At 34.0% G+C, this 8213-nt stretch overlaps 1 pseudogene; it reads right to left on the bottom strand.

Annotated features, from left to right (window-relative positions):
- Nucleotides 1-1944: 1944 nt before the first annotated feature.
- On the bottom strand, nucleotides 1945-4138 carry LOC145605853 (putative pentatricopeptide repeat-containing protein At5g52630 pseudogene; annotated as a pseudogene).
- Nucleotides 4139-8213: the final 4075 nt, after the last annotated feature.

Below are 8213 nucleotides of genomic sequence, written 5' to 3'. Positions count from 1 at the left end.
GTTCAACTTTTTCAAATGAGATTTTAGTCATAAAGATGGTTCACTTTACTTGTCACAAGACTCACTACTAGACTTGTTCAATGGATCAAGACCCCTTGACTGGCCCGATAGTAAATGAGCTACACTCGTTTACACCTTTTGCAATCCAAACAATCTAAGGACTAACGTTTAACTTAGACTAAATGGACCCAAAATCAACATTGTATGAGGCTTATGTGGTTCGTTCATAATAGACAAAGACACAGAATTACGAAAAGACAACATGTCAGTACTCGATAGAGATGTAATAACATAACACGAATGTAGCATACTAGACTTCTAGGGTACTAATCCTCAATTAATGTACACCATGATGTGGTCAATGAGATAATTTACTCTCCTGTGCTAAAAAAAAGAATGCAACTTGTACAAAGTATGTGACTATTATAATTAAAATTAGCCAACCAACTTTAAGAAAAAAGAGGAATAATGAAGGCCAAATGATTGAAACAGCTATGCAATGCAGAAGAAATAAGAGAGTATACATCATCTGGGACAAGATATCCAGCCACTGTAAAATGATTGCTAATTCCTGCAGAACAAGGGAACCATTAAAGGTCAGCTTTCAGTTGGCAGGTATTGAGTTATGCCCATACTAGACTTCTTTATCATAGATAAATATATATTAGGTCCACCACCAAGTTGTGAAAGGCTACTGTAACTTTTGTAACCTGCATCACATAACCAGGCCACTAACGAGGCTTATGGAGATTCAGATGTACGCAACTTTACCCCTAGTCAATATTCTCCGAGGAAACATATACATACTTTGATGAAACTATAAATCTAGTCCACCTTAAATGGACCAAATGCACAATGTTCATGAATGAATAATTGGTAAAATTTGCATTTTCAATGACATTTTGATTAAACCGCCTATAAGATTACAACCCTTCAAACAAATGCAATAACATCCAACTCCTAATTGGAGTGTTTGATCAAATAATGGTTCTCCTAATTAAGATAAACTACGAAGTTATTGTAGTAATCTTTTAATTAAGGCTCGTTATTTAAATATTAAACGAGGAGGAGATATTTTAAAGACCAATAATATCATCGAAAGGCTTGAAACAATATTTATTTCATCATAAGAAAGCAAGAAAAGAGTTTAAATCATTCTTGGTAATAATCATAAGCTACTTGTCCCACATGTAGAGAATGATAAGGAGACCAAATTTGGGTTTACACAAGACATCAACTCAAATACAAAGCCCATGCCCAATACCTTGTCCTTTGCACAACAGACATAGATCTAGTTCCTATCTAGGCTTTTAGGTTTTCAATTCATCTCCCTTGGTAATAAAAAATAAAATCCAATGGAATTGTGTATACATAAAAAAGGCCCCCCTTATATTAAACCCGGACCACCTATTAAGTTAGGTTATTTAAATGAAATATCATTGTTACATGCATATCTCGAGATTAACCTATCATTACTCTGTGATACATTGATGAAAGATAACGCGATGTATTATCATAATGAACAATGCATCAACTCTTATGAGAAAGAAGCTCAGCTGGGTAGGCCAGCAAACTAGATAAGTATTAAAGCAATATGATGATTACATGATTTTATTTTATACTGTACCGAGATTATCTTAAAGATAATAGAACCTTAAAAAAAACCTAACTTTATATACGGAAAGTAGAAGATTGATACCATACATGTCAAGTAACTGGGTCTGTTGTGATGGCAGCTCCTTGTTTTTCCAAGTATGCAAGGGGTACATGACTTCATGAGGCGGACAATGTTTTGGTTGCACTTGATTCATGATGGAGCTTAAGAAGATCAAGCTTAAAAGCCGCTATGAAACTGTAAAACTAGAAGATACACATACATAAACAACTAAACAAGTCAAAACACAGATGAAAGAGCAAAGGGGCAGAAAGAAAATTTACTCAGTGATGTTTTGCTTGAATCTGTGTTTGATTAATTTGATATTCTGATTCACCAATAATCTTTACAGGAACAACAGCCACCAGAAAAATGATGAAACCTATTGACATCTCTAACAATGATCTCTCTATTGAAGATTTCGGAAGCATACTTCATAACTGTATGACAATCTCCACAAGTCCTCATATTCTTTTTTATCCTAATCGGAGCACCAGCAGGAAGGGCCAGTAGCCCAAATGCAAGTGTTATTTTCTCACTGTGAAGCCACAAACTCTGCTCTTTGTTCTGCTCTGTGTCATTTGTAGCTAATTGGGTCTCAGACACATAGCCTCTTTTCTTCAATAGCTCCTTCAATTTTCTTAGTAGAGCATAAATTTCGTGTGTTCTTGAATGTGACTTGTCATTAGCAGTAAATACAAAGGTGGTGTTGTTCACATCAATCCAGCTGCATCCATGCTCCTTTCTCAACCCTATAACTCCCATTTGTCTCCTAATTTCATCGGCTTCTTCTGATTTTCCATTACGCGTGTAAATGTTGGCAAGGATCACATAATTTCCTGGGTTACTAGGTTCAATCTGAAAAAGCTTTTCAGCTGCTTCTTTGCCAATTTCAAGATTCCCACGATTCCTGCAGGCCCCGAGCAATGCCCCCCAAACAGATGGACCTGGATCCATAGGCATTGATTCTATAAACCTCTTAGCTTCTTCCAAACGACCTGCACGGCCAAGCAAGTCAACCATGCAAGCGTAGTGTTCATGACCAAGTTTCATCTTGTGGACTGATTCCACTGAATTGAAGTAATCAAATCCCTCCTCCACTTTACCAGTATGAGCACATGCAGAAAGAACACATACAAAAGTTCTATAATCAGGCCTTATTCCCTGCTGCAACATGTTTTCGAACAATTCAATTGCTTGGTTTGAGCATCCATGCTGCTGGAAAGCTGAAATTATGGCTGTCCAACATACAACGTTTGGGTCATTTACTGCTCGAAACACCCTGTGAGCATCGACCACGCTCCCACATTTGGCATACATTGAGATCAATGTGTTAGCTACAGACATATTTTCCTCAAACCCACTTTTCAAGATCAAATTATGTATCATTGTTCCCTGATTCAGAGCTGCAAGACCGGCACAAGCATTGACAGCAGTAGAGTATGATGCCTCATCAGGCAATATGGCTTGGCTCCTCATGAGCACAAAATACTTTAAAGCTTCTTCAAAGTTATTATTTTGGAGGAACCCTGTCATTATCACATTCCATGTAACCACATCCTTTTCAGCAAAACTCGTAAACAACGTAACAGCATCTTCAAATGATCCACACTTGCAATACATATCCATAAGAGAATTCTTAACATAAGACGAAGCTATTAATCCGCGCTTAAACACAACACCATGGACTTCCATTCCAATGTCTAAACCATCATCCATGTTAGCACAAGCAGTCAAGGCACTCGAAGCACTAAATTCATCCGGAACTATTGATTTCTCCCTAAGAACCCCCTTAAAACTTAAAAGTGCTCCATCATAGTTCTCATTATCTAAAAACCCAACAATCATAGAATTCCAAGAAACACGATTTCTTTCAGGCATTTTATCGAACACCTTCTGTGCACACAACATATCACCACATTTAGCATACATATTCACCAATCCAGTCCCAACAAAAACATGATTATCAAACCCATGTTTACTAATCAAACCATGCATTTGAACCCCAGAAAATAAGTCCTTTAAATTAGCACAAACAGGTAAAATTGCAGAAAATGTAAACTGATTAGGGTAAACCCCAGAAACCCTCATTTGATTAAACAATGTTAAAGCTTTAATGGGTAAATTATCATGAGATAAATGAGTAATTAGGGAAGTCCAAGTGATTACATTTTTATAGCAATCTTCAATATTAGAAAACAAGATTAAACTTTGAATAATATACCCACATTTAGCATATAAATTTAGGAGATTACAAAGGAGGAAAGGGAGGGTAGTATAGTGGTTGATTATGATCTGGGTATGAATTTGAGTAGCTTGTTTGAAGCATTTCTTGTTCTGGGTTGCTATATTTAGGAGAGAATTGAGATGGGTTGGAGTTATTTTCCATTGATTTTGATGATAAAATCTGGGTTGCAAAGTATAGAAGAATGTAGGAGAGAGAATTTTGATGTAATTGTGTTTAAACAAGAAGCAAAATTTCATAATACTATTATATTATGTAATAATGTAAATGTCAAATATTCAAAATTAAGCAAATGTATAGATTTTGAATGGTTCTTAATTGAATTTTACAAGGTTTAATTGACATTGTTATTTTGATATGGGGCTTGAAATTAGAGAGTGTGAAAGAAAGTAAGAACTACTTGATGTATTGTGAAGGGCCTGAGCCTGACTACTGTCCTTGGCAAACTGGGCTAAGGATTTGAACCCACAAAATGGTGAGTTTGAGAGTGTTTATGCCTTAATGTCTACGCATGTTTAGAAACCTCGTTATATAAAAATCGAGCAAAGAACAAAATATATATACTTTAACTTATATGATCATTGTGCTACATTAAAATTGGATTGTATTGTGTTCGTGTCGTGTCGCAATTGATTATGAGTTTCCGTCAAATATTTGTGTTAATTCTAATTGTTTTGTGATGTCATTCTTAAGCTTAACTGATAAAATGATAGAAAGCTTATATTATCAAGTGTGTGCCACATTACGATAAAACACTAATATAAAAATCGAATTTTTTGTTCACTCTAGTTTCTTCCAAGTTTTTGATTGTTAATTAAAATAACATTACTTTCTTAATCATAGAGTTAATGATGTGACCTCTTGATATCTGAAAACTTCTAATAACATGACATGGCCTCTCAAAGTGTAATATTATCTTGATTCTTGACTAAGATTTAGAATTTTCTCTGTTAAATACGGGTCTGGGCCGCACCCGTCACGGAAAAGTGCAAGTCCACCACTGTACAAGACCAAGGAGGTTCCACCTCAAAACCATATGGCAATGAGAGGAGTAGCCCCTTAGCCTTATATTGTGGTGGTAACTCTTGAATTCTTTCAATGTGGGATTTCATAACCACTACACTCCCCCTTTAGTGTTTAGTGTGGGACAAGAAGAATGCTCACATGTGGGTTGTTCATGGGCTCAACACTCCCCCTCACATGTGAGGGATCCATAGTGTTTTTGGCCCAGTATACTTTAGCAAGGCCCCAATCGTGGGTCTGGCTCTGATACCATGTTAAATACGGGTCTGGGCCGCACCCGTCACGGGAGAGTGCAAGTCCACCACTGTACAAGACCAAGGAGGTTCCACCTCAAAACCATATGGCAATGAGGGGAGTAGCCCCTTAGCCTTATTTTGTGGTGGTAACTCTTGAATTCTTTCAATGTGGGATTTCATAACCACTACACTCTTACCTACTTTTATAAGAAGCTTTCACTACAAATCCAAAAATATTAAGGGATGATTTATATATTCTTAACCGGTCACTTAATACAAATGTTGTCACTAGATAGACCCATGAAATTAAGACTTTCAAATCTTGTTTTATTGTTCTTCTTTGTTTCACACCACCAAGTCTATCCATTTAGTTTTGGAATAAGAAATACTATACTTCAATCAATGTCAACCAAAATTCAACTAATAGACTAACTTGTCTTTTATTGTACTATGTTAAGTTTCAGTTATAGTACGTGTTAAACTATGACAACCTTGTCTTATAGATAAGCAAAATTATAATTTTAGGGTCCATTCTAAACCGTTAATATTTATCTCAAAGATATATTGTAGAACTAATTTGTAATCAGTCATGTGTAAATTGAAAACTAAAAACAATGACGAAAAGACTTTTAAGTATTTAATTTTTTTCTATAAAGTACGAAGTATGTAATTAAAACTCATTGGAGTAAATGGTGATACTTATTAACCATAAGTCATATATAATTCCATCCTACACGAAATAATGAGCCAAGTATCTTACCATGCTTATATATTAGTCCTATTTTGTTTTATTTTTTCTCTAATGTTGGATAATTAGTCACAACTTACATACATGCACATTACACAGGAGTTCTCTTCACACAAAATGACATAACTAACAAGTTCCTTAATACATATCAAGAATTTCTACAATAAGCTAGTACTATAGTTGAACAGTTGAATGTTACGTACTGATAATATATATAATACTAAGTAATTTAGGGCTTGTTCTCATTGACTGAACTCAGCTGAACTGAACTGAACCGAACTTATTAGAGCTGAACACTGAACTGAACTAAACTAAACTTATTAGAGCTGAACTGAACTGAAATGAATATTTTATAAGAGAAAGAAATTAGGAGCTGAATTGAACTGAACTTATTAGAGCTGAACTGAACTGAACTTATTACAGCTGAATTGAACTGAACTAAACTGAATTGAACTGAAAATAATCGTATGAGAACAGGGCCTTAATCGTGTTTTTAATCATTATCTTTTCCTTAAACTTCACTTTAATTAACATGATTACACTTGGTTTTCTTAAACACGGGACAATTGTCGATTAGCAAGTGAATATATAGCTAAACAATGTTGAAAAAGTCAAAAGCAACCCTCAGAAATCGCCATGTTACACTGAGACTTGACACATGAAAGGGGCTTCTATACAAAGAATTTGGTTGTACAACATTAAATTTTGGACATTACGTCTTTCCCAAAAACAAAAATGTTGAATGAATAAAATGTTATTGTATGAAATTATTTGATATAACTTGGTCGGTTTTGGATAGTATTTGAAAATTGATATAGGGAATAGGAGTCTTTACTCCTTTGCGTCAATTGCGTGAAATTTAATACCTTTCACGTTGTATTACGTTGTCTTAGAACTTAATCCATGCATGATCATGTATGTCATCAAACCAACATATGATAATGATCATAAAAATATCGGTGTAGGTTTAATATGAATAATATAATAATGCACGAACATATTTAATTACAAGTGTAAAAGGTTGTGTTTGAATTCACACTAGAGGCGGGAAGTGAGTTGTATCTACGGTACAGTGTACTACGTCCAACCTAACAATATCATGATCTAATGATTTGAATGAAGATATTATGAGACTTAATTTAAAACGTAATGACGGGTAGAAATTGGGATCAATCACAATAACTGTACTTTTTTTTTGACGGGGACAATATACTTTAGGTTAACTAAAAAACATAAAAAGTGTTACTCCGTATTAGAACTAATTAAATTAGTGCATTTCACTTTAAATTTATATACAATATTATCCGTGTTAGAATAGTTTGGGTGCATGTCTAGTGGAACCAAATTAAACATACTTTTTGGCTATAAACATATATAATAGTAATGTACACAAGATCTAGATATAAGGTATAGATTTAAATGAAAGCAATTATTTACTGTAAGTCTGTAAGTAAGATATTTATTGATGATGAGTTGGGGAATAATAAGCTTCACTTTATTTGATGATGGACACAATTAATAATGAAGAAAATAGGAGAATTCACTTGCATTGCAAGATACTCTACATAACATACTATACAAAAATATAGGAGGCAAATTAAAGCATCTTGTTGCTTAGCACCAGTTGCAGCATGTTTATATGAATGAAGCTCACTCGATCGATCTTAGCTTTACAGTTGTGTTTTCGGACTGTATACGTTTAATTATACAAGCTCTAGATTGCTTAAGTTCTTCACTACGATAAAACTTTTGAGTATGAGCTATATATATGTCATGTGTTGTTATTATTGCATTGATATGAAGGAATGCAACTTACACAACTAACTAGCTTACAATCAATTAACTACTTTTGTCCTAAATTAAATCAACCATATTTAATACCGATAGTTGATGTGTGTGTACGATTTTATTATGTATTCCTAAATTAAAACCATTTTTGAAACATACGTCTAATGCTTATATATAGTTGCCTTATGAAATGCATATATTTATATATTATCGCACCTAAGCTAAACACAAATATTTTTTAATTACTCGGTCACTGTTACTTTGTTAGTGTTATAGAGATTACACAGTCTATATATACAGGGTTACTTTTTTACTCAATTAAATTTTTATTATTATTGTAAAATAATTAAAGAAACTATCACTATACGTCTATACTTTATAAACGGTTGTTTTGGAGCGGATTTCAAACGGATATATGTCCATTATAATCAGTAAAGTTAAAATCACACTAATCATAATCATAACAACAGTTAATCCCACTTTAATTACTTAACTGCAATAGACCCAAGTGGCCAAATG

This window comes from Chenopodium album, chromosome 22, assembly GCF_948465745.1.
Source record: "Chenopodium album chromosome 22, dcCheAlbu1.1, whole genome shotgun sequence".
Classification (NCBI taxonomy): domain Eukaryota; kingdom Viridiplantae; phylum Streptophyta; class Magnoliopsida; order Caryophyllales; family Amaranthaceae; genus Chenopodium; species Chenopodium album.
This window is presented reverse-complemented; position numbering and strand designations above follow the sequence as displayed.